Source organism: Xenopus laevis, chromosome 4S (genome assembly GCF_017654675.1).
Source record: "Xenopus laevis strain J_2021 chromosome 4S, Xenopus_laevis_v10.1, whole genome shotgun sequence".
NCBI lineage: Eukaryota > Metazoa > Chordata > Amphibia > Anura > Pipidae > Xenopus > Xenopus laevis.
Genome location: NC_054378.1, coordinates 98957541 through 98984595, shown reverse-complemented (window position 1 = coordinate 98984595; position 27055 = coordinate 98957541). Strand labels below are relative to the sequence as shown.

Here is a 27055-nt window from a genome sequence, read left to right as displayed (position 1 = left end):
TTCCATTTTTTTGATCATCAAAATACAACTGAAAAAAACACACATTAAAAGTAATTTTTAAGAGTTCATTTTAAAATCCATGCCTTTATGTACTGGCATAGTGTATATTTTGGATATTAAATAAACCCAGTAGGGTTGTTTGGCCTCCAATAAGGATTAATTATATCGTGGTTGGGATGAAGTTCAAGCAATTGTTTATTATTACAGAGAAAAAACAATTATTTAATTATAATATAGTTTACAGGTGATGCCCTTTCCATTTTTTTGAGCTTTCTGGATAACGGGTTTATACATCATTAGACCAAGATGGCGGCGCGTACACATCGCGAGGCTCAGCGTCTCTCCAGTTTCTGCAGTTTTGCGGTATTTTTCCTGCTCATTTCGGTGCTGTTCGTACAGAATAGTCATGCTTTAACATCGTACACCCGACAAGAGCTCCTGGATATTGGTTTTTGCACTTCTGACAGTTTTATCGGTAACCTTCGACTCGTCCCTGAGAACGCCAGAACACCTGAGGCTGCGCACTCCACCCGACTGGGCGGAAGTGCTCGAAGGCGGCGGCGAGACCGCAAACAAAGACGGGGGAAACGCGGAGGGCTAAGAGCTAAGCTAAAGCTAACACCACACCGGCTCTCTTTGCCCAGCATTTTTCTCGCCAATGTACGATCACTGGTGAACAAAATGGATGAGATTCGACTCCAGATTAACCACAGCAAGAAACTCTGGAATTGTAATGTTTTGATTTTCACCGAAACATGGCTAAACAGTGGAATACCGGACAATGCTATTGCTCTAGCTGAGCTCCACACTTTCCGCTCAGACAGAACGGCAGTTGACTCCGGTAAGACCAGAGGGGGAGGATTGTGCATTTATGTTAACAAAGCTTGGTGCACGAACTCTGTTATCGTTGGGAGACACTGCTCAGTTAACCTAGAGTTTCTCATGGTTAAGTGTAGACCATTTTATCTGCCGCGGGAGTTCACATCCACCATCATAACAGCTGCTTACATTCCCCCCGATGCTGATGCCAAGCTTGCTATGAAGGAACTTCATGCAGCCATCAGTAAACAACAGACTGCTCACCCAGAGGCTGCATTTATTGTTGCGGGGGATTTTAATCACTCCAATCTAAAGACAGTACTCCCCAAATTTCATCAAAACATTTCTTGTCACACCAGAGGAAACAAAACTTTGGACCATGTATACACAAACATGGCTGAAGCCTATGCTGTGACCCCCCTCCCCCACTTGGGTCAATCAGATCACCTTTCTTTGTTCCTCACCCCCAAGTACTCCCCCCTCATCAACCGTGAGAAGCCATTAGTGAGGACCATCAAAGTGTGGCCAGCGGAGGCTGACATCACACTCCAGGACAGGTTTCAACACACAGATTGGAGTATGTTTGCTTCCCAGGCCACCTGTGGCTCTCATACGGACATAAATAACTACACTTCCTCTGTTCTGGTCTACATTAACTCCACCATTGACAGTGTTACTACCCAGAAACAGATCACTATATACCCAAATCAGAAGCCTTGGATGAACAAGGAGGTGCGTCTCTTGCTAAAGGCACGTAACACTGCCTTCAGGTCAGGTGATGCACAGGCCTACAGGACTTCCAGGGCAAATTTGAAGAGGGGCATCAAAAAGGCCAAGCACTGCTACAAATTAAAGCTAGAGGATCACTTTTCCAACGCTGACCCTCGACGCATGTGGCAGGGCATTCAGGCCATTACAGACTACAAACCCAGCAACTCCACCACAACCACTAATGTCGGCTTTCTGAATGAGCTTAATGACTTTTACGCTCGCTTTGAAAGAGACAACAACCATCCAGCTACCAGGATTTCTCCCTCAGCCGACCACTCAACCATCATACTGGCCTCTTCAGATGTTTGTACTGCACTGAGCCGGATCAACGCGCGCAAGGCTGCTGGACCAGACGGTATCCCTGGACGCGTACTTAGAGCATGTGCAGAGCAGCTCGCCTCGGTATTCACAGACATTTTTAACATGTCTCTTGCCCAGGCAGCTGTTCCAACATGCTTTAAGTCCACCTCCATTGTGCCAGTGCCAAAACACTCTAGCCCATCGTGCCTAAACGACTACCGCCCTGTAGCACTCACACCCATTATCATGAAGTGCTTCGAGCGGTTAGTATTGTCACATCTGAAAGACTCTCTCCCATCAACTCTGGACCCTCACCAGTTTGCTTATCGCAGCAATAGGAGCACAGAAGATGCAGTCTCTTTAGCATTGCACTCTGTGCTCTCACACTTGGACAATGAAAACACTTACGCACGGATGCTGTTTGTTGACTTTAGCTCAGCATTCAATACTGTCATACCCTCTAAGTTAATCACTAAACTTAGAGCCCTGGACATTAATTCCTCATTTTGCAACTGGATTATGGACTTTCTGACCAACAGACCACAGCATGTCAGGTCAGGCCACATCTGCTCCACTAACATCACACTCAACACTGGTGTACCACAGGGCTGTGTGCTGAGCCCCTTCCTCTACTCCCTCTTCACCCACGACTGCAGACCTGTAAATGGATCTAACACCATTATTAAGTTTGCAGACGATACCACGGTGATTGGTCTCATCAGCAACAATGATGAGACTGCCTACAGGGAAGAGGTCCAGCACCTAGCCACTTGGTGCACGGACAATAATTTGCTCCTTAACACCACCAAGACCAAGGAGCTCATTGTGGACTTCAGGAAGAAGAAGAGAAGTGGCTCCCATGATCCCATCCACATAAACGGGATGGCTGTTGAACCTGTGTCATCCTTCAAGTTCCTGGGAACCCACATCTCGGAGGACCTGTCCTGGACTACCAACACCTCCAGCCTGGTCAAGAAGGCTCACCAGCGCCTCTTCTTCTTAAGAATACTAAAGAAAAACCAGCTGTCCTCAGCCATCCTAGTGAACTTTTATCGCTGCACAATAGAGAGCATCCTGACCAGCTGTGTCACAGTGTGGTATGGGAGCTGCTCTGTTGCTGAGCGCAAGGCGTTGCAGCGGGTGGTAAAAACTGCCCAGCGCATCACAGGGATTCCGCTTCCATCCATTGAGGACATCCAGAAGAAGCACTGTCTTCGTCGAGCACGCAGTGTTCTTAAGGACTCCTCTCACCCTGCCCACAGACTGTTTTCTCTTCTGCCTTCAGGCAGGCGTTTCAGGTTACACCGGACAAGAACCAGCAGACTGAGGAACAGTTTCTTTCCTAGAGCTGTCTCCATACTGAACTCTGCACCTTACTGACTCCTTTAAACGCCCCCCACCTTACACTATCCCCATTACCATTGCACATTCAATATTGTACTGCAGCAACCTGTACATTTTTTTCATCTGCTTGTAACTACTGATTATAGTTACTACAAACTGTATATTATGTTCATATGACTGTAATCACTCTGTAAATATTATCCAGTTTATTCTTGTACATACCAATTATAATTTATACCTTATCCTGCACTTACTGCTTATTGCACTACTGGTTAGACCTAAACTGCATTTCGTTGCCTTGTACTTGTACTTGTGTAATGACAATAAAGTTGAATCTAATCTAATCTAATAACAGATCCTATATGGAAGGCCGCCTCACCTACACTCCAATTTGATGACATCATTTAGATTTTTAAATTTTAATCTTTTACTCTGTAATAATAGTACCTTATTTTTGGCCCCAATGAAAATATAACAATCTTCATTAGAGGCAAAACAATCCTACTGAGTTTACTTAATGTTTCAATTCATTTAAGTAGACAATGTATGGAGATCCAAATGACAGAAAGGTCCCATACCTGTATTATTATATATAAAATCTCAAATAAGAGATTTTACAGTATATGCACAGATATTCAGATCATATGAAGGAATGAAAATGCCGACATCATGTTAGAGCTATATAAATACATGTTAATAGGGGGTGCATCAGCAGATGAAGAAGTAAAGGGCAGTAACAATTCCTCCTCAGCCCCAGCAATTCCAAAGGGCTGGACTTTCCAGCTGCCAGAACAGAACAAAAGAAGGGGCCCATACATGTGTATGGTTACTTGTATGGTATCCGTCTGTTCTAACTGTCAGATACAGAGGACTGTCCTGTGCATGGCCATGGTAAAGTTAAAACATCCTCCAGCTGCGGAGTACAAACAGAAAACAGTTGCCAGCCAGACAATGAAGACTAACAGCAGCCTTATCAGTGATCCTTTGTAAATAACAAATAGGGAGACGTGTAAACATAACCAGGAGATGGATGATGGAGTAGAGCAGTGTATTATGACAATATACAGAATTTAAAAGAAATAAGTAATTTTAGGAGGATGGTACAGTGTAGTTGTAGCTCAGCAGTACCTGGAGGGCTGTAAATGGGGATCTGTGAAAGGTTAGGGACCCTAGACAACTATCCTAAGCCTGCCTACCAGACCTAAATTGAGGGGATTACCCCAGACTGTGGCTTGCCATTCGCTTTTGTTTTATAAATGGAACATTTTTTTTGCATTTCTGATTTGGAAGCAATGGTTTTGCCTTTCAGTGGGGTTACATGAAGGAGCAGATGACAGTGGATCAGCTTTCTTCCACCTGGTTTATTGCCCTTTTATTGGTGAAATCCAATTAAGTATCAATAAAAGTATTACACGCTAGCTACTCCAACCATGGCCTTGAAATGGTTCTCCCATATGTGCTATAACCATGAATCACTTGCCCTACTGGTAATTGACACTCTTGGGTGCCAAAGTTATTTGGCCTGGCTCTAAGGAGACTTATTGGAATAAAGGGTTGGGGACCTCTGGGTTAATTCTAGCATTTTGATTTATGAGTTTGAGCTAACATGTTGGTAGGTTCAACTGAGTTATTCCCCTGAGACCATTAAAGGGTAGTAAACAAGCAATATTTTGCCTCCCTGTTTCTTAACCTTGGGCCCTCAGTTGCTGCTGGGCTGCAAATCCCAGCATTCCTCCCCAAATAATCAAGAGTTAATGCATGCTGGAAAATGTAGTCCAGCAGCATCTGATGCCCTAAGGTTAAATGGAATGTCAACCCAAAAAGTAATTTGCCTAATAAAAGAAAACATAATTCTAAGCAATTCAGTACACATTTTCTATGGTTTGTTATTTGTATTGCTATTGCTATTGCTATTGCTATTGAAAGCAGTTTCTGTGCCTTTCTATTCACTGCCCTGATGGCTCAGACTGTTGAAACAATGTATGGCTGATAAAAGCTGCAGACAGACCGAGTCGGCAGCTTATTGGCCGTGTGGGGCCATCCGACAGGCGCCCCCATTAATATTTGGCCAAAAGTCGGGCAAATGTTGATCGGGCAGTGTAAAAAATCCTGTCGGATCACGGCCACATCTGTTCATTAATGCGGTCCCACAATCCAACTGCCCGCATTGCCTCAATTCTGATCTGATCGTTGGGCCCTAGGATCAGGCCGATATCGCCAACTTCAATGTGGGCATATCAGGGAAAGACCCGATCGTTTGGCGACATCAGCAAATGAGCGGATCTCCCTGTGTATGGCCACCCTAAGATGAGGCAGCTGATTAAAAGACCTGTCTTTGCTGTTTTTTACCAGACTGTTGCAACACTGTTTAAAAAGTAACAACCAGGAGTTAAACAAATGCTGCTTTCAATAGCAACTGTTTTAAGAAATAACTTTATAAAGGCACTGAAAAATCAATACATTTATATTGGAAAGTTGCTTAGAATTGTGTTTTCTTTGATTAGGCAACTTTTATTATGGGGTTGACTTCCCCTTTCCCTTCAGATAACTCAAACATATTAGCCGGAGAATGTAGAGACGAGCACTAGGGAAAGCCACTTAAAGGTTTAAACAGAAATATGCCTTTTCCATGATGTATGAAAAAATAGTGTCTTCTTTCCCTTTAAATGAGAACTGCATAGTAATTGGATTAGCCCTAACAGTAATAATTAAAACAAATATTGTACGTGTGTTCATTTTCCATGGGAATTTCATTAAGCGGTGGGAGTGAGGCCTGCAGCCAAGAGGGACACTTAGGGGGAGTGGGCAGCACAAAAAACCCCAAACCATGTATTTATGGCAGTTTTGAAGCTCTTTAAGCTAGCCTTATTAAAAACTCTATTAGTTGTGCTAATAATACTCAGTGCTTCTATGGCTTTCCCGGGCTCCCTGTTGCCCATCACAGACGAATACCCAATACGAATGCTGGGTAAATAGACCCAAAGCTGCAGGATCAGAGTTCCCATTTGCTGGCAGGGAGAGCACCTTCTGCTTCATTGGGTGGATAGACCTGCTCATACACTGTAGGTTACTTGTTCCAGCCCAATAAAATAATAAAGTTGCAGCCTTTGCACCCTGTTTATTTTTATATAATGAAACCTGCTGATGTGAGATGAATATCCCAGTATTCTCAGCAAGTAACTATGTAAACATACTGGGAGTTAAAAGTTCTACCAGTTCTGCTACTTTCATATAGAAATAAAGACGTTTTTTCAGTTGATTTCCATTTTTTCATGTTTTTCTAATACAGTAGAACCCCCATTTTACGTTTTTCAGGGCACCAGGAAAAAATTATGTAAAATCCTGGAAATGTAAAATCCTGGAAATGTGTTAAAATAACTTTTTCTTTAAGTACTGAAAGGATATAAGCACAGGAGTCCTTTTACTTTGAGATACAATATTGACTGTGTTAATAACAAGGGTTAAACATTGCAGTGTTAATGTTACACTATGGGGGGCCTGTGCAAGACTCTCTGTCAGTCACATACACAACCTAAAGCAATAAGTGATTGGTGCAGGACTGTATAAGGGGCCGACTAATAGGAATTGACCATTTACAGGCAAAATATACATCTGGTTAGTATTTTAAACCTCTTTATTTCACAAATAATAACATTCATAGAGGGAAAAAAAGCAGTTTTTGGGAACATCAGGACAAAATATTGATGTAAAATCCGGGAAAACATTACTTAAAATCAGGGAAATGCATTATAAATTGGTGGGACCACAAATAAAAAATTTAAAATGCGGGAACACTTAAAATCAGGGGACTTAAAATCGAGGTTTCACTGTATTTCAGTTTAAAGTTTATTGTGCCTCCCTCTGGTGTTTCAGTCTGGCAGCTCAGTGATTCTGTACCGTTATAATTTGCTACATTAGTTGATACATTTCTCAGCAGCATCTGAGGGATTTTGGCAACTATTGCATCAATTCTAACTACTGCATTTAATGAAACTCAGGGATTCTGCTCAGCAGGGACAAAGATAAGAAATGTATTGATTAATGTATTAATTTAGAACAGTTAAAGAGTGGGCGACCGCCCCCCCCCCAAGCTGCTTCAGAAAGACATAAGATGAAAAATGAAACTCTAAACTTCAATGTTAGACAAATGGTCAGAAATGAAGAATGGAAAGTCATTGAAAAGACTTTATTTCTGGTGAACTATCTAAAACCAACTGAACTGAAAGTGTTGGAAGGAGAACAACCCCAGCTCTCTCACAGTGGATAAACATTTGTGTGTGGCATGCCAATATGGTTCTTTGGCACACTAAACAAAAAACTATTCTTTACTGAATACATATTGTACTCTAGTGAAAGTTTCTTTTTCCAGTTCTCTCTCCCATTAACTATACGGTGCTTTCTGCTGATTATCATGCTCTAACGTCTGGCACCCAATGTCACTGTATCCAATAAGGATGGCACCTTTCTACATGATGGGCTGCAGATGAGCATTAGGATTAAAGTAACCCACAGCCAGCCAACTGCTAAACACTAGTGATGAGCGAATCTGACCCGTTTCACTTCGCCAAAAATTTGTAAAAAAGGCAAACATTCGCCAAAATGCATTGAAGTCTATAGGCGGCCAATTCTTTTTGGCTCGCTGTGTCGCACAACAATTTTTTCACCCATTGGAGTCATTGTGGAGAAAAATGTTGCTTATCACTACAGCCATTGTTAACTCACGTCCCATTGCACCCTAGCTAACTCAAATTGCACCATGGCTGAAGCATCTGTGCTATACAGTGGCTAACGTTATTTGCACCCTGGCTGAAGCATCTTTGCTATATTGTGGCTAACTCTTATTGCACCCTGGCTGAAGCATTTGTGCTACACGGTGCCTTATGCTAATTGCACCCTGGGTGAAGCATTTGTGCTATATGGTGCCTAATGCTAATTGCACACTTGCTGAAGCATCTGTGCTATATGGTGGCTAACTCTAATTGCATCGTGGCTGAAGCATTTGTGCTATATGGTACCTAAGGGCCCTTTTTCCTGCACTCGCCTGCATTGGGATTTCTTCTGTTCAGCCGCAGTGGAGTAGACGCACTCAATTATTGTGAAGGGGCTGTACTCAGACAGATGCATATGTACATGTGTGAACGCAGGTAAATTGCAACATGCAGGGTCCCACCTGCGTTTGGCGCTTACATGCGTCTTTGTGAGTACAGCCCCTCACAATAATTGAGTACGACTACTCCTGCGTTCCCCTGCATCTGAACGGAAGAAAGCGCAATGCAGGGGAGGGCAGGAAAAACCGCCGTGTGTAAGAGCCCTAACTCTCCAACATTCTTTGTGCCCTAGACCCAACTCTAATTGCATCTGACTGGCATCTGACTTGCATTGCATGCTGGCTGAGGCATTTGTAGTAATGGTCCCTAACAATGCAAGTGGTGCTTCTCTGTGGCCATTGTATCAGTAGTAGGCATGGACCACAAATTAACTGGACTAGGAACACTTCATTTATAAAGTGAGAATAAAACCTCTCTGTTATACTGTTGCCTACAGGCAGTCTGGTGGATCAATGACCAAGGAAGACCTGAAAGAGGATTTGGGGCAGTATTATGGGCAACTAGGCTCTGACACTTCAGGAGAAAACATGCTGTGGTTAATTTTCTTTAACCCTTAAAGTAATTAAGGAGATAGATGCACCCATTTGACCTATGAACTCATTAAAAAAACTAATATATCCTTAAGTGACCCAAGCCAACACTTGGAGGCCAAATGAAACAATAAGAACCATAGCACTTCCAGGCCATTCACACACACAGATTGTCTGCCCTAAATGATCCCATCTTATTGCATCTGCCACATTCCAGCAATCATTTAGGGGCCCAGAAAACAAAATAATCAAATTGGCAGATGACAGTGATTGTGTACAGTGATTATTCTCACTACAACCTAAATATACCTGGTCTATAAAATACAGCAAAGTTTTATGCAGGAGAGCTCCACCATGTCCTGATACTTTCTAGCTCTCCCAGAATCCTCTATTGCCCTGGGGCTGCCCTAATTGTCTTCAGTGCTTTGCTCTTCATGGTATTAACCCTTCATATAACTAATTACAGCTGGAATGTGGGCAGAACCTAGCAAACAGCAAACCTTAACTCCAGAATAAAAATCCTCTTGTACAGAAGTGTGACATTGCCAAAGCCCGACAATATCAAGTCATTGCAGACACATGGCAGCACCAATTCCAGTAATCACACATTCAACAGGTTACAGTAAGAAATGGAATGACAATGTCTGAAAATACAGTGAATTTAGATCAGAAGAATACCAGGGGGAGGTTTTTCTGCTATAGATTGCACCCCCTGATCCAAACATTTGCACAGGCACTAAATGGTCAGTATGGAAGCCAGTGACTTGCCATGGGTCACAATTCTGAGATCAATGCAGAAATCACATGGGGCTCAGTGGAATAAAACCCCAGGCAGATTATATAGGACATCTGCTGAAATGGGAAATTATACCCATGGGCACAGCACAAGTGTGAGTGGGGATGCTGGGAGTTGTAGTTCAGACAGCAGGCAGGCTATAAATAGGGACAAATGTTCATGCTGCTGGTGTTACTAGGAGATTGTAGGGCTGCACATGATGCATGGCTAATTACTAATAAATTGGCTATATAGGAATCAAAGGGGAAGGCAGGCTGCAGGGGGTCGGTGGTGCAACTGTGCCCACATGTCAGGGGTCACCTGTGACAGCAGATAAGGGGGGGGGTAGGCCCTGCTCCTGGTGCCAAATACATATGTGGGCTCATGTAGCCAAACCAGCAGCTTGATATAAATAGAGCAGAAATGAAAAACCAACAGGCCCGCCAGCTCCTCTCTATCCCTCCTCAGCCCGACCCTGCGCTGCGCTCCAATCACATCCCGGCGCTGTCGCTTTGCTTCCTTACCTTCCCGAGGTGCAGCTCCGGGGTCGGGGATCCACTGGCGCAGGCGGTCACGTTGGGCGAGAGACGGAGAAGGAGCGGAGGGCTGAGCACAAGTAGCGAACGCTCCAATTGCAGCCGCTCAGCAGCACAAGCAGGGAAGGGAGTGAGGGGGAATAGGGAGGGGATGGGAGGGGTGAGAGACTGCTACTCATTAGACAGCCGGTCTGGCCAGGCCTTTACAATTCAGCAGAGAGGCAGCAGCACAGACACCTGCTCACCTTCTTCTCTTCCCCTATACATTACTGTTACTGTGTCACACAAGCTACACATTATACAGTAGCTCACATCAGCCTATAGCCATCCAGCTGCAACTCTCAGCACCCTCACCTCACAAATGTGTCATTGTAAAGGGGTTGTTCACTTGTAAATTAACTTTTAGTATCATGTAGAGCAGGTGTCCTTAACCTTTTTTACTTGTGAGTCACATTCAAGTGTAAAATAATGTTGGAGAGCAACATAAGCATGTAAAAAGTTCCTGGGGCTTCCAAATAAGGGTTGTGCTTGGGTATTGGTAGCTCCTATGTGCAGCGATGGGCGAATTTCTCCTGTTTCGCCTTGCCGCAAAATTCGCGAAACGGCAAAAAAATCGTGAATTTCCCGCAAAATTTCGAAACAACGAAAAATTTGTGAATTTCCCGCAAAATTCGGAAACGGCGAAAAAATTTTGAAAATCTAAACTGACACCCTCGTCCGAAAAGTCGCTTGCATCAATTTTGACAGTGGCGTTAAAGTTAATGAGCGTCTGAATAGTGTTGATGCACGCCGATTTTGATGCAAGTGACTTTTCAGACGCACGTCCAAAATTTTGACACAGACGAATTTTCGCAGGAGATTCGCAAATTTATTCACCCGCGGTTAAATGTGGAAATTCTTTGCAAATTGGGGGAATGTATTCACCCATCACTCAACAGAAGGGTCTGTTTGACAGTACATGTGGTTTATATACAACCAAAACTTGCCTTTAAGTCAGGAATTTAAAAATAAGCACCTGCTTTGAGACTACTGGGAGCAACATCCAAGGGGTCGGAGAGCACACATGTTGCTCACAAGCCACTGGTTGGGGATCACTGATGTAGAGAGTAATATTTTGAGACCATTTGCAAATGCTTTTATTTTTTTTGTAGTTTTTGAGTTATTTAGCTTTATAATTCAGCAGCTCTCCAGTTTGCAATTTCAGCGTTCTGGTTGCTAGGGTCCAAATTGCCTTAGCAACCCTACACTGGTTTGAATAATAGACTGTAATATGAATAGGAGAGGCCGGCATAAAAGGTGAGTAATTAAAAAGTAGCAATAACAATACATTTGTAGAGCATACGTTCTTTATATGGGGTCAGTGACCCCTATTTGAAAGCTGGAAAGAGTCCGTAGAAGAAGACAAATAATTAAAAAACTCTTAAAAAAAAATGAAGGCCAATTAAAAGGTTGGTTCGATTTAGTCATTCTATAACATATTAAAAGGTAACTTAAAGGTGCTGTCGTCTGGAAGAAAGAAAACCACCTGCCAAACTTTAAATGTAAGCTTCCATTGAAGAACTTTTTTTTTTTTTTAATCCCAGACAAAAGTATTGTTTTTAAAGTTTATAGGGGGAAAGCCCTGACCACTATTTTTTCTACTTTAATGGAGGACCCTAGACACCAATATTTTTTTATATTGGGGGGGCTGGCCACCAATATTTTTTTTACATTTTATGGGGGTCCATGATCACCAATGTTACCTTTTAATTTGTGTTGGGGGGCTGACCACCAGTGTGGCACATTTATACAATACGTGGGCTGCTTTTTACTCCCAGTCTGGCCCTGCTGGGGGTGCAACGTTGTTAGGAAACCCCCCAATGATTTTAGTCTCTTACTTTAGACTCTGGAACAGCGCTCCTCCTCTACAAACCAGACTCCAGCCCCAGATATGTTATCTGTCAGACTCACCATATTTTGTCTGTATCCCAGGCATCCCTGCCCTTGCACATGATTGGCACAGAATTGTTTGTCGGGCAGCACAGGGAATGGTCGAATAAAATGAAACAACATGACAGCAAGTACCCTTGGCCAGTGCATTTTATGAAAAAGAGGAGTGTCAGGCTGGGATCAGAATTAAGCAATAACTTAATCAATACAATAAACCACCTCCTTCTCCTCCCATAATTGCTCAGAAGCACAGAGAAGGTGGGATTAAATGTCAAAAGGGAAAGTGCTTTAGAATGTGCTAGTGCTACATTTGTATGGCACACACACAATACAACGCAATGATTAAATACAATCCAGTTGTTACTTCTTCTTATAAACTCATTGTTTGGCACTTTCAGTTGCAGTTTTACTGGGATATTGGGATCATTTACTGACATAAGTTTTCATATCCTGCTGCGGTTATCAGGGGTAGAATTATTATGGGCTTTGAGGCAGAAGGCAGTGCTACCTGGAGAGGCGCTGATCAGAGGGGCTGGTGGAAAGGACCCATACATGGGTAGAGAAGCTACCAACTTGCTTTGTAGGGGCCAAATCAGCAGCTAAAGGTGGCCATACACAATAAGATGTTTTTCTGATATGGCCACCAATGGCAGGGCGTTATTGGGTTAATCCGAACATTCGGCTTTAGGGCCAAACAATCAGATTACAAGGAAGAGACTGTGCGCCGACGAGATGAGGTTCGCTTCAACTAGCCGATGCAGTCCTCGATTGCTAGAAAAATAGGAGAATAGAGGTTGAGTGAGGAGAGGAAGAATAATAGTACTGAGAGTGGGCCCCTGGTGTCTGAGTCTGACACTGTGCGGGGTCCCCCAAGGTAACAGTCCCAGTGGGCCCAGGACCCCTAGTCCATCACTGTAAGGACAAGTGGGAGACCTGTTACTGCCAGATAAACTGTCTGAAGAACTGATATTGGCAACTTTAATCTGCCCATGCCGTGTATGTCCAGTGTTACTCTCCCCATGGTTTAAATTAGCAATGGCAATGTTTAACTTCCTTCAAAGGAGCCCGATCAAAATTTTCCGGCAAGCCCAATCGACAAACCGACTGATATCCAAGTCTTTTGCTGATAACAGTCAGCTCGTCTTCTGCCATAGATGCCCCGAATATTGTATGAAATGTAGTTTCGTACAATAATATCTGTGCGGTTATGGTTACTTTAAGGGGTTATCTGGGTGAGACTTACTATAAAGTGGTTAATATTGGGATATGTTATAAAGTTTGCCTGGGTGCAATTATAAACATTACTTTTTAAAAGGGATAAGCTGGCTGAGAGGACATGGTGGAGGTGGCTGGCACAGTCAATAATAGTGCAGAAGGATAGTATAAACCTGAGTTTCAGAACCAGGGGCCTAAATAGAAATTTACTGGGCCCTATATTAAATTAATTGTAGGATCCCCTAAAATGTGAGACATTTTCATAAACATATTGAAGCTGCTTGATAGTCACCACTCTCTGTGCCTCCCAGTAGCCACAGACTTTCTCTATAGAAATGCTACACCCCTGTCCAGAGCCCATTGTTCCACATCCACTCATGGGCCATTGACCCTCAATACTACACGGACTCTGATGTCACTGCACTGGCCCCACCTAGTAAAGGCTGAACATTTTTGTAGAAAACGAGCAAACACTTGATTGTGACTGCACACAAGGAATCCATGCACAGACTAAACTTTAGTGCATTTGTAAGCCGGATTCAGCCAGACAACCAGTCAGACCATTGGGAGTCTGATTTATGCAATGGGACTGAGAGAGTTGGGTGGAGCAGGCATTATAGGGAGGATGAATATAACAATTATGTCTCCATTTACAGAAATATCAACTAAACCCATGTTGTTAGGCTGATAATGATCCTGTCCGAGAAATTCTAAGACATTAACAATTAGTGTAGATAAGAATAGGATTTCCAGTTCCGGAGACCCTAATTATGTGGGGTTAGTTGACATCTCTGCATTTATCTGCATGGAGCTGAATGAGCACTGCCAATTCAATTAACATGTGACTGGTTGTTCTTCAGGTACCATTTTGGCAATAGAATGTACTAGTGTTGACTAGACTGAACTGAACTGCCAAAGTAGCAGAAGATTTCTATGTGAATTCAGGCCCTAGTAGGCCCCAGTCTGGAAGTCTTCCCCTCAGCCCTGTTATTTGTCCCATAAGCTTATTTATACCTCTATACCTATCTGCATCTAATAGTTGTGAGAGTGGTCCCGGGAAGTCAGGTTCTCTGGTGGGCACTAGGAGGCCCAGTTTCAGGGTCAGACTTGACTGGCAGGATGCTGGAAAAAAACCCAGTTGGCTCCAACCCTGTGGGCCCTGCCAGCCCCAACCTGATCCCCTGCTGCCTTCCCTCCCATGATTTCGGCAAAGTAAGTATATCCCTAATGCAGCAAGCAACAGTGGCCTAGATACAAAAGGAGGTCTGGCCATATATTTTTATTTCATAAGTCTAATGTGGCCATGGGCTGGTACAGCTGACTCTAAGCACTACTATATACTAAAGACTGTATGTTAGCTGAAGACTTTCAATATTCAACCATTAATTGGTTGCAGTCACCTGACATGTTTATTAGTTGCAAATGTGGCTGGATTTTATGCTGCCAGAATTTTCAAATATGGGCAAAATCAGTTTGTGTGCAAGAGGCCTCAGGCAAATGGAGTATATTTATAGCGCCATCTACTGGTTAAAGGCTGACGCAGCCTTTATATTGCACTTTCATGTAACAGAACATCTCACTTCAGCATCACTTTACTAGCACACCTGTCTGATGGCCAGTAAGACTCATAATGCTGTTACATCTCTGTGGAGATGTCTCTGTTACATGAAAGTGCAATATTCCCTCTATATTATGCTGCTGCTGCATCAGCCTGGGTAGAGTATTTGACTACTGACCAAGCAGTCTCTAGTTCACCTTTGGGTGCCATTGTAAATTAAAAGTATGGATTTTGCCTACATTTTTTTTGAGTCCCCTTACTGCTCTTATAAAGGAAAAATATGGGCTCCATCTGCTCCATTGCAAGCCAGGTGGGGTTTTCTTTTTTTTTTTGTTGGAGTTATGGCTCAGTGGTCGAGAATTTGACTGCAGATCCAAAGGTCCCCAGTTCAAATTGGGCTGCTCCTTTCCTCCTGTTATGTATTAAAAGTGTGGGTTCTGCCTACACCTTTGTGTACCCCCTTTCTGTTCTAATACATAAAAAGTATGAACCCTGACCAAACAATTGCATGTCAGCTGTACTTTTCTGGTGAGGGGTATACCTTTATGGTAGATAAAGAGGTCTCCTGGTTTGAAGTTGGGTTACCCCTTGCTGTCATTATATTAATAAAGGAGTGAGTTTGTGCCACTTTCTGCTCTATACAGAAAAGTATGGTCTCCACCCAAACCATTGCAGGCTAGGTATGTCTGTCAAGTGAGTGGTTATAGCTCAGTGGTAGAGCATTTGACTACAGTTCAAGAGGGCCCAGTTCAAATTTGAGGGGCCCCTTCAAGCCATTATATAATAAAGGTGTGGAGTCTACCATCACACCGGCTGTCAGGGGTGGCCATACTGAATACTAGCACATGGGGGCAGTGTAGATCTTTTTTTTTTTGCACCCGAGAGCTAAGAACAAGCAATGACCCTTGAGTACCTATACAGTAAATATGGTCCTGATTATATATTATACACAAATTTTCAGTGAGTCATGTGACACAAATCAAATCACAATTTACAATAACGGGTAGATTTTCCCTATAATAAACCCTATCATTGTATACACCTGACTATATTAGCTCCCTCAAAAAAGTGTTGTGGTTTTTACAATAGTGAATAAATGGCGACATATAGGGTTGCCACCTTTTCTGGAAAAAAATACTGGCCTTCCTTTATATTTACGTTTCTTCCCTATTAATAACATTGGGATCAACCATCATTTTTACTGGGCAGGTTGGTAAAATACCGGCCAGGTGACAACCCTAGCGACATATCAAGGACCCGGCATTGCTTTAGTTACACACTCAGTTGCTAAGGGGCTTCTGTAAGGTGTTTAACTAGTGTCACAGTTCTAGGTCTCACTTTCTACAACTCACTGAAAGCTGAAAGAACACATTCGTTTTGGTGTGAAATTGTTCATTTGTGAGGCACTTTCCTCCAGCACTAAGGCTAATGTCCCCGCAGGCCGCAAACGGAGAAGTGTAAAACTTTAAAGGAGAACTAAACCCTAAAAATGAATATGGCTAAAAATGCTATATTTTATATACTGAACTTATAGCACCATCCTAAAATTTCAGCTTCTCAATAGCAGCAATGATACAGGACTTTAAACTTGTCACAGGGGGTCACCATCTTGGAAAGTGTCTGTGACACATGCTCAGTGGGCTCTGAGCAGCTGCTGAGAAGCAAGTTTAGGGGTCATCACTAATTATCAAGCAAAAAATAAAGTTAGCCTGAAATAAGCTGATGCTATAAGGCTGATTATTACATCCTGATGCTAGTTGCACTGGTTTCTGTGCTGCCATATAGTAATTATCTGTATTAATTACTACCCAGCCTTATACTGTGACATTTATGTTCTATGTGTACTGTATATTGTGAGTGGGACCCTAAGCTCAGTGACAGCAGCACAGAGCATGTGCAGTGAACCAGCAGAAAAGAAGATGAGGAGCTACTGGGGCATCTTTGGAGACACAGATATTTACTGCTAAAGGGCTGTGGTTGCCTTGGGCTGGTACAGAAGCACAAAACATAATGTACAACATTTTTAACTACTTCTTTAGTTAGGCTTTAATTCTTCTTTAAGAGAAAGAAATAAGGGGTACAGAATAAACTGGGGGGCATTAATCTGGTCACTGGTGCTCTGGCACTGTACACTTATTTATTTGTGGATTAATATATAAAATAGGCATCACAGTGAAGGTGCAGGGGGTGAGAATGCTGGAGGAATTACCATATGTGATATATGGAACGTCACTTTGATCAATAACGGATTCTGCAATAATATAAATATTTTATAACATTTTTACTGGAGAGTAAATCAAAGCAACTCCCGCGTCAGGGAGGTACTCAATGAGTAATTGAGTAGTAAAGCTAAGCAAGCGTTTTATTATTTAAAGGCAATTCGAACTGAAACAACAATAGGGCTTATTTACGAACACAGCCGCAAGTGTGGGAGGCACAAAAATGGACATGAATGCTGCACATATTGATTCCATTCGCGTAGTTGTACTTGTACCTTAACATGGTCTCCAATTTATGGCTGCCCAATCTGTTCAATGATTCACAGGCACAAAGTTGGACTTGGCCAGCGGGACACTGGGTAAAAACCCGGTGGGCCCTGCTGACCCAGACTTGCACTTTTCTGCTCCCAAATGGCCCTTCACTCCCCTCTGATCTCACCCTCCATGCGGCTGGGGTGGGGGGTCAAGAGAGGGGGGGTTGCAGCCGGGGCAGGGGAGCATGAAGATGAGGACCCCTGTCCAAAGCCCCAGTGGGCCTTGGACCCTTCAGTCCGACCCTGCACGGGCAAGTGCACCTACTTACATCCGATGCACACGTTTTAGTGTCATGGTCATAATTGCACTGGATTGGTTGGGAAATAATGCCACTTTATGGGTTACAAATCATGGCAAATACCCAGGAAGCTGCACATGGTCATCAATGACCCTTTATGAGTCCCTGGATCTAGGGATTTGTTGCTGCCTTATTGGCTTGAACTCTGTGCCCTAAACTGCTAAATAAACCATGTGCCGCCTTTCGGATAGTGGTTGGTTGAATCTGGTGTGTGAGGACCCTACAGATTGGCATCCTAAATCATGAATTTGTAAAAGAAGGTAGATGGCTATATTAGTTTTTCATGTTATCTGGAAACCAGTTATCCAGAAAGCTCCGAATTACAGGAAGTCCATCTCCCATAGAGTCCATTTTATCCAAATAATCCAAATTCAAACAAAATTATTCAAGTTGAAACAAAAATTCATGATTCAAACTTTTAAAAACGATTTCTTTTTTCTTGGTAACAATAAAACAGAACCTTGTACTTGAGCCAAACTAAAATATAAATAATTCTTATTGGAGGCATAACACACCTATAGGGTTTATGGAATGTTTAAATTTAAATTTCGTAGACCAAGAAGATCCAAATTACGGAAAGATCCATTAGATGGAAAATTCCAGGCCCCAAGAATTCTGGATAATAATTTTTTAATCAAATCACTTTATATAAAACAAGCTTTACAGAAAAAAAAACTGTAGGAACTAAATCTTGAAATTATTTTCTTATGGATCAAGAAAAAGCTCCCATTTCTGTTAGGTGTAGGTCTAAGCAATGGAAAATAGTAATGAATATGAGGGCTGAGATAGTTGTAAACCAGATTTTTTGGTTGCATGTCTTATTCGCTGACTTCATGTTGGTCCCCTGAAAAAACACAACCATAAAGCTGGTCATTCAGATGTACAGCGCCATCTCCTGCTAAAATATGGTAAAGCAGTTGATTTTCACTGGCAATATAAACAGGGACCTTGGAATACTTATGACCTACTCTCTAGTCAATATTATAAATAGTTTGATACTAAATTGCAAAAGGAATATTGTCCTTTATTTATAATAACCATCCATTGCAATTCATATAGAAACATAATACTCACTTTGCTCCTCCACTGAGGTCCAATCACAAGTATGGTCATGGAAACCAAACCATCAAGGGACCCAAATTAAAATTTCCTACTGAAGAGCTTATATCACTATAGCAGTCAAACTGGAAATGTGGACTTCAAGATGGATATCAAGTAATATCAATAAATACAAAGCTAGTTCCACCACTTTAGCACATCTTGTGGCCTTTCTGTTGCAGTTTCAGCTTCCCCTTCATTTTCTGCGGCTAATAAGGGGTCCACTGTTGCTTCTTTTGTTGCTGTAGAGCAGACATATTTACCCTGCCCCCTTGTTTTGCTGAAAATAAAAATACTACAATGCCCACCAACTTGCTATAGTTTGGTGTTTATTCCCAAGTATCATCTAAACCAGTTCTGTCCAACTTCTGTGATAATGAGGGCTGGCATTTTTCCAGCATACATGGTGGAGGGCTGATAATGGAAGCCAGTTTTGACCACTTCCTGTTTTTAAACCACACCCACTTTAAATCAAACCAATGTTACCACAAGAACCTTTAATACCATGCTGGTAGCACACCAAAAAAACAAATGGTTGGTGCTCACTACAGGGAAATCACTCATATGTGAAAAATGTAAGTAATATTAAAACATAACAAACAAGGGAAAGTTGTGCTCACCACTAATTTTTTAAAACATTAGGCGGCGGTGCAATGAGGCTGCGACCACAAAATACATAGAGACAAATACAAGAGTCCTCTGCACTCAACCCATTATCAATATATTTAAGACAGAGACATTTTGTGCATACTGCTACTAAAAAATGCCTTACCCTTTAAACAAAACAGGGATTGTTTGTCCATATATTGCAATATATTTAAGCTGGCCAACTACGTCAAAGTCATCCCATATCTGGCCAGTCCTACGCTTAATTTTCATCTGATTCATTAAGAATTCAATTACTTAATTATACATTTTACAAAGGGACTAAGTTTTAGCTGCAACTTACTAGCTGCTTTCAAAGTAAAACTCCCAAACTTGGCTGCCCTTTTATTAGACACCAGTGGGATCACCTGACTATAGCTGGGAGGGGTGGGAGCTACAACATGGAGCTGGTCACTGCTCCTGTATAACTATAACAAACAAGGGAAAGTTGTGCTCACCACTAATTTTTAAAAACATTAGGCGGGGGTGCAATGAGGCTGCGACCACAAAATACATATAGACAAATACAAGAGTCCTCTGCACTCAACCCATTATCAATATATTTAAGACAGAGACATTTTGTGCATACTGCTACTAAAAAATGCCTTACCCTTTAAACAAAACAGGGATTGTTTGTCCATATATTGCAATATATTTAAGCTGGCCAACTACGTCAAAGTCATCCCATATCTGGCCAGTCCTACGCTTAATTTTCATCTGATTCATTAAGAATTCAGTTACTTAATTATACATTTACAAAGGGACTAAGTTTTACCTGCAACTTACTTAATATTAAAACATACCCAAAAACCAAAAACATTGCTCCCCCAGCACACAATAAAAGGGGTTGTTCACCTTTAAAATAACTTTTAGTATGATGTTAAGTGTGATATTCCGAGACGGTTGCAAATTGGTTTTCATTTTTTATTATTTGTTGTTTTTGAGTTATTTAGCTTTTTATTCAGCAGCTCTCCAGATTGTAATTTCAGTACAATGGATTCTAGGATCCAAATTACCCTAGCAACAATGCAATGATATGAATAAGAGACTGGAATATGAATAGGACAGGGCCTGAATAGAAAAAGTAGAAATAACAATACATTTGTAACCTTATGGAAGATTTGTTTTTAGATGGGGGCAGTGACCCTCTTTTGAAAGCTGGAAAGAGTCAAAAGAAGTAGGCAAAGTACTCCAAAACTATAAAAAAATCAAGAACAATGGAAAAGTTGCTTAGAATTGGCCATTCAATAACATTTTAAAAGTTAACCTAAAGGTAAACCACCCCTTTCAATGCCTTAGGGGCCCCTAACAACAATAACAACAAAAATCGGGCAGGCAGAGTATGGCACACAGGGAGTATAAAGCAGGCAGAGTATGGCGCACACAGGGGGCACAGTTTCAGTTTGTCTGAGGTGTGAACATGTTAAAGGGATTGTTCACCTTTGAGATAACTTTTAGTATGATGTAGAGAGTGATATTCTGAGATAATTTGCAACTTGTTTTCATTTTTTATTATTGAAGGTTTTTGACTTATTTAGCTTTTTTACTCAGCAGCTCTTCAATTTGCATTTTAAGCAATCTGGTATCTAGGGCCCAAATTAACCTAGCAACCGTGCATCTATTTGAATAAGAGATTGGAATATGAATAGGAGAGAGTCTGAATAGAAGGATCAGTAATAAAAAGTAGCAATAACAATACATGTGTAGCCTTACAGAGCATTTGTTTATTTTAGAAGGGGACAGCGAAGCCTTCAAAATATTGTCCCCCAGGGATTGGATCTTGTCAACCCACAGTACTGGTAAATCTTCCCTTGTTAATGCCATACCTGTTGATTTCAACATATATATTGTATTCTATTTCAGAACTTCTATATTACGAATAAAATAAGAAATGTGCCATCTATAATATACTGTATCATATGACCGAATGTAGAAGTCTCAATGAATGCCTGCAAATTCAACATCACATGAAGGCTTTCTCTGTATTAAATGTTACCCATAATGCATTAGGAAAAGTAGCAATATACCAATGTTTAAATGCTCACAAATACCACTCTCTTAAGAGCAGCTTTTGGTTATGCTAAAGAGATTTCCTTTTAAACTTGTTATTCTTCTGGTTGTCCAGCTGTTAGAGGAAGCATCTACCCTTTAATTATATTTCTGCGATAGGACTGATTTAATTACTACTAAGAGAAGCTGTGCTATACATTTGATTTAATGGCCTTTTAGAGTTGTAAAGGCATATATGGATTGTAGTGAGTTTGTGTTTGGCTTGAGGCCGAACCTTTTTTCTCTTTGTGCAGTGAAAGGCCTCTTATGGGATCCAGATAACAAGAACAGATGTGAAAAACGGATTTTCTTTCATGTCAACAAAACTTCTATGTTATAACCTGGAAACTACTGTAGGGGCTGGAACTAGGAGTTGGAAGAAGAATCATGTGCCTCGGGCACAACTGTAGGAGTGACTTTCTTGGTTGTGGAGTGGCGGGGTGGACCAAGCATGGGAGGGATTTTGGGGCTTTATGTCCTGAGCAGGGAGGTGGTTGTGACATTAGTATAGTCACAATGTGTGCCTGGGTGCCAATACTACTTGGCCCAGCTCTGGTGACATGGTTCATCATGTTTTTCAATAAATAGATAATATATGCATCACCTGATGTTTCACCTTACACCATAGTTTCTTTTTCTGATTCATATAATTCCCAGACAAAACCTAGCTGCACCAGACTCATTGTGATGGATCAGCACTGGATCTCACAGTTGCCACTGTTTCCTCTTGTTTGTTCTCCATACTATGATTCAATAAAAGGTTATAAAATGTTATTTAGTTATCTCCCCCCCTGAACCATGGTCCTGAGTAGCTACCCCAATCATCATCATTATGTCACTGTAAAAGACTAAACTTCAGATATTTTAATGTTTTCCATAAACATTTCTTAATGTATCATTATACATTTGTTATGTAGCTGAAAGTAACTTATTGACCTTTGTCATAAACCATTCTAATCAATAAGTGGCTTTCTTCTGTGACCATCAATAGACCAAGTCTGATGTGCACAGAAAATTCATTCCTTTCCTGGAAATTACAGCTTCTTTCTCACCATTCCCACGAATATTTGCTAATGTAGTTTGTTCAAATAAAAATGCATTTTAGGTTTAGATTAGAACGACTAAAAATAAAATTGCGTAAACAGCCCACAACATATTTTAACGCCTATTAACTGCTGCAACACTAGAGGGCAGTATCTATTTATACACGAAAGGGAGGGGGGAAATTATTCAATGTTGAATGGTATATACAGTAAAATAAACACAAGAAGATGAAGCTTTTGAGCACAGGAAAGGAAATGTTAATTAATGAATTGTACAGCAAAATATTTTATCTGCTGATAAGTCAAGAGCAATTACAGATGGTTTTTAAGTGTAAAAGTCATGAATCTGTGCTATGTTCCAATATCTTACACTGATGAGCTCTAACCAGGTCGAATAGGCTGTCTGCAAGTTTAGATATATGTCTCTGAACCATTAGGCTGTATCTGTGCTATTAAATCAGTGGTTCTGGTTTATGTCCAAAGGGACATAAAGGAGTGATTTGCATGTCTCCGCCCATGTGGTATAAAGGCAGTGTTATGTATATGGCACGAGGCAAGTTAATACATTCTGTTTTCAGAAGGCTTTACACTAGAAAGGCTTTTTGGCTCCTTTTAGCCCGTCTCACCCTAACCAGGCTAAGTTTTTCTCTCTCTCTCTCTCTCTCTCTCTCTCTCTCTCTCTCTCTCTCTCTCTCTCTCTATATATACAATGAAATATTATTGACTCACAGACTTTATTTTATATTCTTGCATATAAGAAACGTCAAATAGTGATCTCACATTTTCCAGCATAAATAGACTAGACCTCCCAGCAGAATTTTCTCCTCGTCCTAGACTAGGGCCACTTGGGGCCAAAACCAGCTAGGTGAAATATTCTGACGGATTTCAGTCAGCTTCCTCTCTTTGCTTCCTCTCTTTTCCGCATTACTTCTTAAACAGAATCGGTTTCAGCGAAGAACCGTTTCTGCATTTTGAGCTGAAATCCGCCAAAGTCTGTTTGCTACAAGCCGATTCAATGCAGAAAAGAAAGGAGGCTACTGCCCATGGTAGGGCTGAAATCAGCCAGCGTATTTCAGGTATCAAATTACAAATTCGAATCCCCGGAGCGTTGTGTTCCCAATCCAGCGATCACTAGGGCTCTCCTCTGCCCGCGAAAGAAACAATATCCAAGATTGGACCGCTGTGTACCTCAAAAACCGCAGATTATTGAGGGGGAAAAAAACCAGAAAATACAGATAATATAGTGTAGTATTTTACAAAGAATTTTTTTTGTGTGACACCATTAGTGTTTTTTATATATTTGTGCTTAAAAGACTAAAAAATCTCCTCCATGAGTGAAAACAATAGTGTCCAATAAATGTATAGGGATTTTAGCAAGTGTATGAAAAAAATACAAAAAAGTGAAAAATGAAAAAATAAAAAAAATTGAAAAAAGAAGAAATGGGGAAAAAAGGGAGGCAAAAATAGGATCCACACTCCACAATACTGCCAAATGCTCGTATTATAATTCAGTGAAATCCAAAAACTTAAAACCGCAATATTCCCGGTGGTATATTATACTCACAAGACATGACTTAATGCAGGCGTTGAAATATATTAGATGGTTTCCCCCTGCTCCCAATCTTCTTTGTTCCTTAGTTCTTGATAAAACCACATGTAAAATCAGTATAAAAGTTTCTATTTGCTGCTCCTGGTCTCTCAGCGTCTTTTACTGTCCACTGCGCATGTTTGTGACACACTTCCGCAGCTCCCAAAATTGGTAGTCCTCACCAACGCGTTACGCCGACCGGTGTGTGTAATACGTGTACGTGCAGCCTCCTCTGTACAGTAAGGAGGCTGCACGAACACGTAGGCTCTCCCAACAGGTTGTTAGGACCATGTATAAGTAAAGGTACACTTTGGCAAATACAGCCAATGTAAGCTCAATATAACGTTGCATCAATCAATTTGCCTTCGCTGTGCAGGGGAAGAAGTCGCATATGGTTCTACTTCTCCAATAATGAAGAGGTTTTAATGGACTCAATATGATCTTCATTGTATCGAACCATCAGCATTAATCTAATCTAGGTTTTCAAAAGACAGCTGTAAAAATGGAATGCCTCCATATTCCACTGATTAAGTTGGATTGTAACGGGTTTGCCTGCCTTTATTTTAAACCAATGATGTCCATATGAAGATTACTTTTATACCCTCAGGAAAGCATATGTCGACACATATGACTCAGATCAATCCATGATCCAATTTAATAGCCCAAATAATTATATAATAATAAGTGATTTGTGATGAATCAGTCGCATTTTATGAATTGACTTGGCTCTATATTTATCCAATCCCATCCGTCCTTGGAACTTGATATCTCAGGCAAGCTGTAATTTTGAAGGTCTAAAATAAAGTCATAATGGCCTAGATGTTGATACATATCAGATTATGGTGATCTTTAAATAACTGGAGTAAAATTCAAAATTTTGGAATTTGTGAAGGAAACTTGCAGGGTTCGAAGTTTGATAAATCAGCAGTGTTTTGTGAGACACACAAAAACACTCACTACTGCAGCAGAATTCAGTGCCAAATATAACTATGGGCCTAAAAAATCAAAAGAGAACAATGTGATAGAAAGAAGTAGGAAACTAAGGAGTACCGTGACGCTATAACTATCTTGCAAGGGTTGCCAAATTCCTTGGCGGCTAAAAAGCAGATACCAGTGTCTTGCACACTCTCTCTAAGCAAACATTTGATTTATGAAGGTGGTTGGGTACAATGAACTGGCATGTTTTTCTCAAACTGTTCCTTGTCCAGGGCCTTGGTTTGTGCTGCCACCACTTTTTGCACATTTGTCATACAGAGTAAAGCATTAGAACTTACAGCAAACAATGTGCAACATAAGCTAGCAATTTAAAGGAGAACTAAAGCCTAACTGAAGAAGTAGCTGGAAATATTATACATTATGTTTTGGGCTTCTGTACCAGCCAATGGCAACTACAGCCCTTTAGCGGTAAAGATCTGTGTCTCCAAAGATGCCCCAGTAGCTCCCCATGTTCTTTTCTGTTGACATGCTCTGTGCTGCTGTCACTTACTAAGCTTAGGGACCAACTCACAATATACAGTACACATCGAATAGAAATGTCACAATATAAGGCTGATTAATTAATACAGATAATTATGACATGACAGCACCAGTGCAACTAGCATCAGAATTTAATAATCGGTCCTGTAGCATCAGCTGAGGACAACCACATTTTCTGCTTGATAATTTCTGACGACCCTTAAGATTAGCTTCTCAACAGCCCACTGAGTATGTGACTGTCGCAGACACTTTCCAAGATGATGACCCCCTGTGACAAGTTTGAAGTCCTGGATTATTGTTGCTATTGAGATGCTGAAACTTTAGGCTGGTTCAATAAGTTCAGTATATAAAATATGCCATTTTTAGTCACATTCATTTTTAGGATTCATTTCTCCTTCAAATGGTGGCACAAGGGTGTCCACATGTATGATCCTTACTTGTATTGGTACCAAAATAGTAACCTGATTGCTTTTTTTTTCTAGTTGTAATTCATTTTGATACACAGGTATAGGATCTGTTATCCAGAATGCTTGGGACCTGGGGCTTTCCAGGTAAGGGGTCTTTCTGTAATTTGGATCTTCATGTTTTAAGTCTACTAAAAAAAAAAATATATATATATATATATATATATATATATATATATATATATATATATATATCTATCTATATCTTGCGGCACTCACAGGGTTTATGTTGCAAAAAACAAAAAAAGGTTTATTTAGCCTCAACGTTTCGATCCCCCACAGGGATCTTCGTCAGGAGCAGTATACAGACAAACAAAAAAATATATATATTTGTTTGAAAGACCTGCACTCCAATTATGTAATTTATCAAAGAAATCTTTATTCAATACATCAATCCTGGGGATTGTATACCAGCGGAAGTCCGGATTTGAGTGTGGCTGCTTAATATTGACTATATTTATTTTCCCTTTATGCTGCTTTTTATTCTTATAATAATTCTCTAGGCAGCTGGATTTAACTACAAAGAGATCTCTGCTTCCACCCTAGATTACAGCATGAAAGCCTGTCTGGGTGAGGGATCCAGCTGTATTATATGCAGCATTCTACACTGCATACGAAGCTGATATAATCTAAAATAACAGCATTGTGGGACCGAAACGTCAGACACAATGCTGTGTTACCAATAAAACACTTTATTCCCTACAACAAAAAGTGTGCTGATCCATTTCTACTGCTTATTATAAACATTGATCGTGCACCTCTATTCTACCTGAGATCGAGTGCGGACACCCAGAGTATTAGGGATGCACTGAATCCACTATTTTGGATTCGGCCGAACCCTTCGTGAAAGATTCGGGCGAATACGAACCCTAATTTGCATATGCAAATTAGGGATGGGAAGGGAAAACTATTTTTACTTCCCTCTTTTATGTCAAAACGTCACGCGATTTCCCTCCCATCCCTAATTGCATATGC

At 41.1% G+C, this 27055-nt stretch overlaps 1 protein-coding gene across 2 annotated transcripts in view; it reads right to left on the bottom strand.

The window, feature by feature from the left end:
- c1orf21.S (chromosome 1 open reading frame 21 S homeolog) overlaps positions 1–10463 on the bottom strand; it is a 73123-nt gene extending 62660 nt beyond the window's left edge. The window contains exon 1 of one of the 2 annotated variants that reach the window (XM_041591305.1): positions 10172–10463. The gene's annotated coding sequence lies outside the window, so the exon portion shown is untranslated. 2 annotated transcript variants of the gene reach the window in all.
- Between the last annotated feature and the right edge of the window lie 16592 nt (positions 10464–27055).